The following is a 12,223-nucleotide window of genomic DNA, read 5'->3' on the forward strand; positions in this document are numbered from 1 at the left end:
AGTACCTTAGGTATATGGCATGAGATCAAGGAGACTGCACAGCGTATACTGATGTGGTTGATCTGATGGCCATCGTTAGTGTGACACATTGGTTTGTCCTGGTGTTCCTTGGGATCCGACCTGAGGAAATGCTTGGCTGCCGCGTGGTGTCATTAAGCACTAATTCGCCCTTAGAACCTTAGTCGAACTTGACTTTGGCCTTTTAGAAAGTAGCGAGATGGCTGGCTTTGGTTCCGACTGAAGTTGGTTGATACTCGAAGCTACACTCATATGGACTGGACTTTCAGGACCTTTTCGGTTGGCGATTCGATTGCCGAACTGAGATAAGCGCCTTCGAGAAAGGTCAATGATATGAGCTCCCTAGAACCCGATCTGTATATAGGACAGGTTTGAACCGACTAAACTTCAGTGGGGAGGGTACGCACCCCCAGACCACATGCAAGCCTAACCTTAAGGCAAAATTGTGTGACTTGTTTGTGTTTGTTATCTACTTGGCATTCATGACATCATAAACATCATGAGCATCATAACATCATGACTAACCATTCGAGGACCAAGGAATTCATCTTTGTTCTGTTTTGTAGGTTATGGAGACTAGAAACACCATTCGAGTTAACTTTGTGAAGATACCTTCCGAATTGAAAGAATTGGTATTAGAGATTCCTGGAGGTTCCCGATTCTCTGAAAGACATGGTCTCTTGCCCAGTTTAGTTACTTCAGGTTTTGACGAAGAAATGATGAGCGTACTATTTCAATTCTTCGATCCCGAGCATCATTGTTTTACTTTCCCGGATTATCAGTTGGTACCTACTATGGAAGAGTTTGCTGACATACTTGGACTCCCCATCCGAGATCAGATTCCGTTCACTGGTTTGGAAGAAATTCCAAAATTAGAAGTTATCGCTCCTGCTCTACATCTTAAAAAGTCTGATATTGAGGGCCATTGGGAAACCAGAAGTGGAGTCAAGGGATTCCTCGCTAAGTTCTTACTTGGGAAAGCTCGCATGTTTCTGAAGTCCATGAGTTATCAAGCCTTCGAAGACATATTAGCTTTACTCATTTATGGTTTGGTATTATTCCCTAATCCTGATCAGTTCATTGATGTGCACGCCATAAAGATATTTCTGACACGCAATCCAGTTCCTACCTTGCTTGGAGATACCCTACATTCTCTTCATACTCGTACTATGAAGAAACGAGGGACTCTTATGTGTTGCATACCTTTGTTATCTAAGTGGTTTATTTCGCACTTGCCTCGCTCAGTAATGAGGAACGACCAAAGGTTGAAATGGCACAAGAGAATAATGTCACTTTCACATTCTGATATCCGTTGGCTGTCTTTATCCAAGGAAAGTTTCACCATGATCGACCGTTGTGGACAATATCCTAATGTGCCTTTGCTTGGCATACGAGGGGGTATCACTTATAATCCTTGCTTGGCTTTACGACAATTTGGTTACGCTCGAAGAGATGGTCCTCACCATATGCTTATACAAGGGATTGTGTTTGATTATGAAGATGATACTCAGAATCACCGCCGGAAGTTCATACGAGCTTGGGATATGGTAAATAGAGTTGATAACAAAAGCTTGGGACAAAGAAACTCCATTCCTTTGGGGCCTTACCTTAGATGGGTACGCACTCGTGCTCAACGTCTCATCATGCCTTATCCGTATGTCTTACCTGTGATAGTGGAGCCTGATTGCGAGGAAAGAGTTCCTCAAGTTATTACTCATCCAGACATGCCAACTGACATCGAAGAATTAAAGAGATCCTGGATTCAACTAAAGGAAGAAAGAGACACTTTCGAAGCTCAGTTTCGTGACAAAGAAAAGAAAGTGTTAGAACTCACCAGATTACTTCAAGCAGAGCAAGGCATCAACAACTTCATTGGTTCAAAAAGGAAGCGTCCATGGGAGACTTGAAGACTTTATCTTTCCTAAGTTTTATTTTATTTTCTAGTTTTATACTTTCCTTATTGTAGAAGACAACAATAAAACAATTTACAATTCCTTTTTCTTAATTATTATTAATAAAGTTTCTTCTTGTTTTGTTTTAAACAAATTTGAATTCCAAGGTCCTCGAAACATTGCATATGCATAAATCATATCATTCATAAACATCACATCACAGGTTTCATAAAAACAAATGCCTCATCTTTCCGCTGTTTATTTCAGTAACAAAGATGGATCTCGAACAATCTGTCAAAGCTCTCCAAGCTCAGAATGCTGAATTTCAAACTCTGATCCTGACCCTAGCCAATGGGCAAAACGAACTGAAAGCCCTTCTGACTAAGAAGGAAAAGAAGACTCAGAAGCCCAAAGGAGTGATCAATCTGGGAAGAAGGTTCAAAGGTCGTCCCAGGAGGGCCGAAGATGCTGAAATCCCTAAGAATGGGGAAGATGAAGAGAGAGATGATCTCAGTGTCAAGAACAATCAGGGAAGCCATGTAGGTTCCGATGGTGAAGAAGAAGAAGAAGAAGACGAGTATCCCCAAGACGAGGATTACGCTGATGAGAAGTATAGGCTACTGGAAGAGCGTCTGAGAAGTGTGGAAGTTCAGAAGGTACCTGAGTTGGATTTTGAAGAATTAGGACTCGTTCCTGGGGTCGTTATTCCTCCGAAGTTCAAGACTCCCGTTTTTGCTAAGTATGATGGAATTTCCTGTCCTAAGATGCACTTGAGGTCTTACGTGAGGAAGATTCAGCCTCACACTGCTGATAAGAGGCTCTGGATCCATTTCTTTCAAGAGAGTTTATCTGGAACTCAACTCGAATGGTATTATAAGCTGGAAAGTGCTAGCGTCCGTACATGGGAAGATTTGGTTGTGGCTTTCTACAAGCAATACCAATATAACTCTGATCTTGCACCGACTCGCATGCAACTTCAAAGCATGTCCATGGGTCCTAAAGAAAGTTTCAAGGAGTATGCTCAAAAATGGAGAGATTTAGCTGGAAGAGTCCAACCTTCTTTAAATGATAGAGAGTTGGTAGACATGTTCATGGGCACACTAACTGGGCCGTTCTATAGTCACTTACTGGGTAGCTCCTCATCTGGCTTTACTGACCTCATACTGAATGGGGAACGTGTCGAGAGTGGCATTCGAAGTGGTAAGATTCAAATAGCGACATCCTCAGGTACTACAAAGAAGCATTTCAATGAGAGGGCAGATTCCAATGCTGTGTATGGGCAGAAAAGGATAAACCATGATCAATCTATTGGGGCAGTTCTGAGCTCCACACCGGCGCCTCAACAAGGTCGTCAAGACAAACAAGTTACACCCAGACGTCAATTCACAAAGATCAATATGTCACTAGCTCAAGCACTACAACACTTGTTGAAGTTAAAGTTGATCATTCTAAAGGATCCCCCTAAGAATCCTAGTACTTCTGCTCGAAGCTATAATCCCAATATGAGGTGTGCATACCACTCTGATAGTCCTGGTCATGATACGAATAGCTGCTGGACATTAAGGAACAAAATCCAAGATATGATCGATGCTGGAGAAGTCGAGTTTGATCCTCCTGAGACTCCTAATGTAGCTGCTAATAATGTGGATGGCTAGAAGGATAAACTTTTAATCATTAGTTTTACTTTCGTTTGCAAATTCCTATTCTGTTTGTGTAAACATTCGAATTATGATAGACATTATCTATTTTTAATAATCATCATCAGTGCATTGCATATGTTTGTCTTGAATAATTTATTTCGTTATCACTCATTTTAAAGTTATGTCTTTACTTTACATATGTTTTTATGATACTCAACTCCTGCTAAAACTGTAAGCCTTTTGAGGGAGGATGACGAAAACGATACCGCAGCCTCATACAGTATGCTTTTGAGCAGACTATGCTGACGATGTACAGGCATTATTTCAATTCCTAAACAGTGGAGATATAAGGATGTTAATCCCTCGTCAACCCTTTTGAGCCTAAGGAGTAGAAGTTTTCTTTCTTGCACAATTTAAAATCCTTGATCATAACCTGGGGCAGGGTAGTTCTCAGTTTAATCTGGCTGTGCATTCTATTTCAAGAAAATCGTTCATTACGCCTTTCAACAAAGGGTTCAATCACAAGCGATCATCCGTACACATCAAAGAAATGTTGGAGATGTCAAAAGCCAATGATGGTTCATCAATCGTCAAGCGAGGCAGTCAATATCTTTCAAAAAAGAAAAAAAGTGAAAAAACATATATACAAAGAAAAGCCTGCTAAGTCAAAAATCAAAAAGAAGACTTAGGCAAAAATCAAGGCGTCCCGCTGACTGTAAGTTCAAAAGAGACAGTTCAGGCAAAAGTTAGGGATATCAAAAAATGAAAGAAGAGAAGTTAATAAATTCCTAAACAACACAATGTTGTGACTACTAAAAGGAAGAAGTGATTGCCATCTCAAAAGTTCTCTTTGCTTGTGAACCATCATCATTATCAAAGGTGCAAATCCAAAAGTTTCCTGGAAACTGAATGCATAAGTTGAATTAACTGAGCTTAGGATCGAAGATCATCACGAAGAGGGGTGGGTACAATCAAATTTTGAGCCTTTATCCTTTGTTTCTTAAACCATGAACCAAGCCACGTTACAACCCTTGAAAGTCCTAATTGAAGCATGGTTAGTTCGAAAGCATACTGTCATCAAAAGGTATCCCGACTCCTTAAGGTTACCAAAATGCTAAGTTGATATCACGTTTTTGTTACGAATATCATGTTTTTACAAATATCACGCCTTTACATCTCTTGTTTTAATGTTTTCAAAAACTCAAGACAAATGTATGCATTGCATCTCATGAATTCATTATTAAACAAATTCTGCTACATAATTTCAAATGTTAGCAACAGAAAGAATTTGTACAGGGTACAACTAATGACTAATAGTTATCCCGACAGACAAGATCACTCCAAAAGCAATGTCTCCTGCATATACAAGGGGCACGACGTGTTTTGTCCAAACAATCTGGGGCAATCAAGTCAAGATTCCGAGAATCTCTCAAGGATGCCAAAATAATCAGGGGCACACATCCCAGAAAATCCGAAGCTACTTCTCAACCAACATAGGACATTATATAGGGCCTATGATTACTAGGGGCATATCGCCCATAGTTTATATCTCACAAAGTCCTCGCGAGGCGAATCTTTCTAAAGTTCCTGCTAACTGGGGCAAAACTATGCAAGTCCAGTCCGACATCTTGATCAATACTCAGCGGTGTGTCCCAATACAAATCCATGAATGGCAGCTATAATACTGGGGGCAACTTTCAAGACACCCATGTCTCCCCCACAGAGTCGGGTTCACAAGATCATATCCCCACAGAGCAATCATTAAGAAGATATCTTCAAATGCTCTCGTCCCGACAAAGATATGGCTCCCCAATAGAGTTTACATCTTCAACACAACCGGTTTCTTCAACACTTCGCTCTTCTCCAACATGGTTTACTAATATTTTTATTCCCAATCAGGGTGCATCAAGTTACTGATTGTCCCCAATCAGAAATCATAAATCCCCAGCTGAGCATCTTCAAAAAAGATCATATATCAAAATCACAATGATGAAGAGATTTATTTTCTCAATCAAGGACAAACCACATTCTGACATCATATATCATAAACATATTCATACATTGCATACATTGTCTCATATACAAGTTTCTCATTTATTTTGAGAAACTCATAACACATGCATCATAACATTGCATAAAGACTAACTCTACTTTTCTCAGGACATAAGTACAAGCAGATAAACAATATCTACGATCTAATTCAGTTACTATGAATGGTACTGACACGATCATCTCTCCAAGACCTAATTTGGCCACCACGAATGGTGCTGACACAATCAAAGAAAGAAACAGACTTAATCACAACACGCAAATCAGAAAAGACCACGACAACGGAGTCACGATAAAGGAATCACGACAACTGAGTCACGATGATGGAATCACGACAACTGAGTCACGATAAAGGAATCACGACAACTGAGTCACGATAAAGGAATCACGACAACTGAGTCACGATGATGGAATCACGACAACTGAGTCACGATAAAGGAATCACGACAACTGAGTCACGATGATGGAATCACGACAACCGAGTCACGATGATGGAATCGCGACAACTGAGTCACGATGATGGAATCACCACAACGAAGTCACGACAATGGAGTCGTAACGATTAAGTCACAAGTCTAATCCTGGTATTCAGTACAGAAACAATCATGACAATAGAGTCACTACAATTAATTCACTTCACACTATCCAGATGGCATCTTTAAGCCCATCTCCGATAAAAGTCCCTACTTTAGCTAGGGCAAATTTCTTGGTATTCTAGTGTTCAATCATCTTCCACCTTCAGATACCGACTGGCATACCGACCACTTTACATCTTCAGGTTTAAGATAATTGAACAGGGGCAGCTGTCATACCCCAAAATTTGCCCATGTTATTTTTCACACATAAAATCAGAACAAAAGACAAAGCTCCAAAACACACTCTCCTATACAAAAGCTCTGAACTAGGGTTTGATTAATTCGATGGAAAATCATTGAATCAATGGCTCAAGGTGGTCCATAGGGTCACTAACATCCCAAAGTATTTCCATATAAAGTTTCAAGTCAAACAGAGCAAATTTAGTCCCTCAAATCCTGATTAGGTCAACAGTCGACTCCCAAGGGCAAAACAGTCATTATACAGTCAAAACTCAAGATATTTGGTCAACAACATTCTCATAACCCTAAAATCATCATTTGATCAAGGGTTGATCATGATGATGCAAGGAAAGATCAGAGAAGTCAAAAGTCAAGAGTTACTATTTTGGGCATGAACTAAAAAAGTCAACCAAACTTTGAAAATTCACCAAATATTCATACTTTATCAGAAAAATTCCCACCAAAGCTCATTTTGAAGGGAATTCATTCCTCTATCCAATGGCCCAAGAATCAGAGCTCATAGATCAACGGTTTAAGAGATATGGCTTCATACATTATAGGTCCTTTTCAAAAGTCAACAAAAGGACACTTTTTTCAAAAGGTCATGAAATGAGAATGGAAAATAATTTTGATACGAGACCAAAGACATTGGTTAGAGGACTCTCTAAGGTTTCCAAAATGTCTTAGAACACTTCCACACCTCAAAAATTGAGGGAGATGGGCCTTGTCAAAGTTAGGCTATTTTGGAGGGACAAATGTGAAGAAGTTTGATTTTCTTGCTAATGGGCCTATATTTTTAAATCCAAAACTTGTTCCTTAGGACATTGGGAGCCCATAGATCATTTCCCACGAATTTATTTAAATTATTTGATTTATTATGGATTTTTATTCATATTAAAAGTGATTTTAATCCAAATAAATCATATAATTGAAAAAGATTTGATTTGATTCAATTTTTTAACTAATGCCAATCACCATTAAACCACATATTTCATATAATTTCGTGCACAAGAGATTGAGAGAAAATTGATTCAATTAAAGCCAAATTTAGAATGAATATAAACCAAATTTCAATCAAATTTGCATGATTACAAATCAAAGATTCAATGAGATTTGATCATATTATGTTGACCTAATCCTCCTAGTATAAGTACTAATCAGCATCAGGGGCAAGGGGGACGAAAATTCTGAGCCAAGAACCCTAGTTTTGATCTTTAAAAATCAAGAACAAGTGGAAATCGAATTCGGAGTTGGAGAAAGATTCAAGGCATTCTAAAGGTTCAAACACAATCTTAGGAAGTTCTTGAAGCTGTTTGGATCGTTGCACGACATCAATACTCCCAGAATTACCTCCTACAAGCCAAGGTATGTCGCAAAATTCTCAAGCTCGATTGCACTGATTCATGGCATATAAACATGTTTTGAATGCGTACATATGTTGGTTTTGATGTAGTAAACAATTCTGGATGTTTAATTATAATTCCATGCGCGTTTGCTTGAGATTGCCATTGCTAGGGTTTGTTAGGTTCGATTAGGGGTTTTTTATCCAGGGCAAATTGAGCCATGAAACAGGTACCATCAGATTCGTATGAATGATACGATTCCATTCATGGCCTCGCGCCAAATTTTTGTATTTGTTTGGTGGTATTCGTAATGCACAGGTATGATAGATACGAGGCTTTTACAGCGCATGCGCAATAAGCGCTATAAAAAGCCTGTTGCAGGAATTCCAATGAAGAAGACGGTGGCGTGTCCCTCTTCTATTGGCTGAAAAAACGCGCGCCAGGGTTTTTTGAATCCTACGATCCAACGTGTTAAGATGTACGCGCGTATCATGTACCCTCGTCTCACCATCCGTCAGATCTCATCATCTCTTCATCCAACGCGCCCAGATCCGCCAGTCCACCATAGACTTCACGCATGCGCCGCACTGGATAATTACGCTAAGTTTTCTAATTTTTTTTCTTTTTAATTACATAAAACTATTTATTTTTTATATATTAGTATATATATTGTTTTTGATTGTTTTTTTTTCTATTATACAATAATTAACATATAATTATCATATATCTTTTTCTAAAGACTCTCCTTTTATAATAATGATTGTTTTATTTTTATTATTTTCTTTAATATATTAATATTTCTTTAAATATATTTATTTTATTTATATTGCTTAATTATTTTTCATATATATATTTTCTTTTACTCTTATATATTTATTTATAATTAATACTTATTTTATTTAAATTACTTAATTTAAGTCATTTATTATCTTTTATTTAAATTATATTTATTATGTATTTTATTCAAAAAAATTCATATATATCTTATTTTTATTCCAAAAAATCCCAAAAAATATTTTTGTGCTTGACTTTGTTTTCACATCCCGATTTAATTAAATCAATTTACCATTACACTCGATTTGAATCCTGATTAGGGTTTACCCTACACTGAATATATTTCTTTTTCTATGCCTTTTTCAGGATTAGCAACATGATTCGCCCCGAGTGCGCGCCTTCAACAAACCTCAAAGATAAGTATTCTATTCTATTTAATTTTAATTATACTTAAATTAATTTACTTTTAGGGTTTGCTTTGCCTTCACCTATTTTCTGCCTTGTTTCAGGGTCAATCCTAAAGGCGCCTAATAACCATATCAGATCAAATTCGAATCGAAGCTAAGTATTCCCTATTTATTCATTATTAGTTTATTTTTTCTTTCATTTTATTTACGTTAACCCTGATTATCTTCGAATTAATAATACACTCACGCCTTGTCCGTTTCCTTGTCTGTTCTAATGATCAGAGTCAATGTTTCTGACAAACCCTTGCCCTCAACCCTGTCAGGCAAACACCAAAGCTAAGTACATTCTCTCTGTTTTACCTGTAGTTCATTATTTTATTTTTCTTAATTAATGAAGTCTGCCCTCGAATCGATAATGCACTCACCTTCTTTTGTTTGCCATTTTTTTCTTTCTTTCAGGGTTTGTCAAATGCCAAAGCTATGTCATTGGTAACCCTAAATCTTTTCTTCTTTTTTATTTTATTATTACTTATGCCAAACCCTATTAAGGGATCCGCTGGTTACAATTCCCCTCTCCTCCGCTGGTTTCATTTTCCCCCTTCCCTTTATTGCTTTATATACTGCGTGGTTAGTAATTTAGGGAGTGCAACTCGTTAATTGAATTAGAATAACTAATTAAAAGATAAATATAATCTGAATTGAATCACATGATTGGTGCACACACGCACGCTTTTTGGGTAACCCTCTCTGTTGCCTGTTGCCTGTTGCCTGTTGCCTTTGTGTTTTTGCAGAGTAAGCCTCGTCCCTCGAATTCAGGGATACCTCAGCCATGTTGCCTCGATAAAAAGGTCACGACCCTAATGATGCTGCCTTCGGTACACTAACATAACCTCGACCCTCGGATGTTGCCTACGAAAAAGGCTGAGGTATCTTCTGGCTGCCTACGAAATGGCTTATTCTGATCCTTGCCTCAGACTACCTGCCCTTCTATGGCATGGGACAGTCTTATGGCAAAGGATGCTTCGATGACCCTTCAACCTCCAAACGAAAGGCTTCCTGCCCTCTTATGGCAAGGATAGACCCTTTCATTCTGAAAGGCAAAAAGAGACCTATCATCTGAGTTTAAGGTAATTGCCCCTAATTGCCTTGCAATGCTCAAACCTTTTTATTATATTCTTTCTCGTAATTTTTCAAAAGGGCAACGCTTATTCACAAGCTAAAGTCCCTATCTCTTTCATCTACATTTTCTAAACAAACGAGCAAGCAAAGCAATTAAGAGCCCATGGAAAACCATGGATGCAAAGGGTGCCTTACACCTTCCCTTTGCATAAATTACCCCCCGAACTTAGATTTCTTTTAAAAGGTTTTTTTTCTGTTTCTTTTTGCCTTTCCGAATCTGTTTGGATAAAATAAAAGTTGGTGGCGACTCTTGCTTACCGCGACATTCCGATTAATAAAAAGTCAGTTCACCGTATTACAGTCACGAAGAAGAAAAATGTTAGAGCATTAAAGATCTCAACAAATATAATTTAGGCAAACAAATAAAAAGGCAAGGCAAAATGCAAGCCCTGAATGAGGCAAAAGTTAACCAGATTATTAGAATAAATAAAGGCCAGGCAGACCGTATAAAGTAAACAAAATAATTTTTATTGTCTAAAAACAATTATTGATAAAATTATGGAAAAGTCGAGTTTCCGATTAAAAATAAATAATTATAATTTACTATACAAACTAATTTAAATAAATAAAAATATAACTAATAATAATTATAATAGAAAAGGAGAATAAGAAAATAGAATAAAAGCATTTATGTAATTAAAAATAAAAAAATAAATTAAAACACTTAGCTATGATCCTGTGTGGTTGAGATCTGGAGGTACCTGCAAAAAAAATATAATAATAAGAATAAAAATATTAGTAATAGTAATAATAATAACACAAGAAAAGAATTGGGGTTTAGAAAATTAAATTATGGACAGAATTACAAATAACCTTGATTTGGCCAAATACCAAAAAGGTTTTTGACCAAATACGAATAACCTTGATTTGGCCAAAAGCCAAAACGCTTTTGGCCAAATATGAGTAACCACCTTGAGGTCAAGGGATAAAGCTCCTTCCAGTTGGCCAATTCATAGGAAACCTGTTCATAAACCATGCAATGTTACGGTTAAGAAAACAAATGGAAAAATAAAAAAAGTGATCAAAATAAAATTAAAAAAATATAAAAACTTGACATAAATCAAATAAAATAAGATAACGAAGCTACAAATTTTTTGAGATTTTTTGAAAATATGAAAATAGATATTAAATCAAATAAAATAGAAAAACGAGGAATTTGCGATTTTGAGGGTCGAAATCCTTTAAAATTCTATTCTAAAGTAGTATTGTTCCTCGATTTTTTTATGAACTTCTGGAAAAAATTCGGAGCAAATCGAAATAGTAGTTTCAGAATTTGGCTGATAGGCTGGAAAATTTATCACTCTGCTGCAACCGGAATTGAAACCCTGAAGAAGGAGAAAATATTTTTTGTATTTGTCAGAAGAGATAGAGTGTGAGAATAAGGGTTAGAATTGTTAGTCCCTAGTGTATAAAAAATATTAGTATTTATAAGAGAAATATTAGGTTAAAAAACAATAGGCTTGGACTCTAAAAAAGATTTAATTAGTAATAAAAATAAAATTCTAATAACTATTAATTATAATACTAAATAATAATAGCTAACTAACTATAATATAATTAGAAGCAAAAATATAAAACTAAAAATAACTGAATTAAAACTGTAATAATAATAATAATAATAATAATAACATCTATCTAATATAATATTTCTAAATCTTTAATATAATAACAAAACTAATGCTTAAAATAAAAAGTAACTTCTAAAAACTATATATATCTTTTGTAATTTTTGAATATATTTTACTAAAAGGAGTATAAAAATTAAGATTTAAAGAAAAAAGATGTTTTGAACTTCCTGATAAAAAAGAAGAAAATTATAACATAATGAAGTTAAAAATAAAAAATAAAAATGGATAAAGTTAGAAAATAAAATAAAGGTTAGATGTGAGATTCAAACCCGGGACCTTTCGGTCGTGCGTCTTTTGCCCTCAAATTCTTACCAATTGTGCTACGTCAATAATTTGAAATAACATGACATAGAAAATTATAAGAGGGCAAATTTTGGGGTATGACACCGTCCAGTATACAAATGCCACGCGTGGTCAAGGGGTCTGCACTATTATTCATCATCTTCTTGGGATTACCTGCGGATTCTCTTGTGGAATT

This window comes from Vicia villosa, linkage group LG7, assembly GCF_029867415.1.
Source record: "Vicia villosa cultivar HV-30 ecotype Madison, WI linkage group LG7, Vvil1.0, whole genome shotgun sequence".
NCBI lineage: Eukaryota > Viridiplantae > Streptophyta > Magnoliopsida > Fabales > Fabaceae > Vicia > Vicia villosa.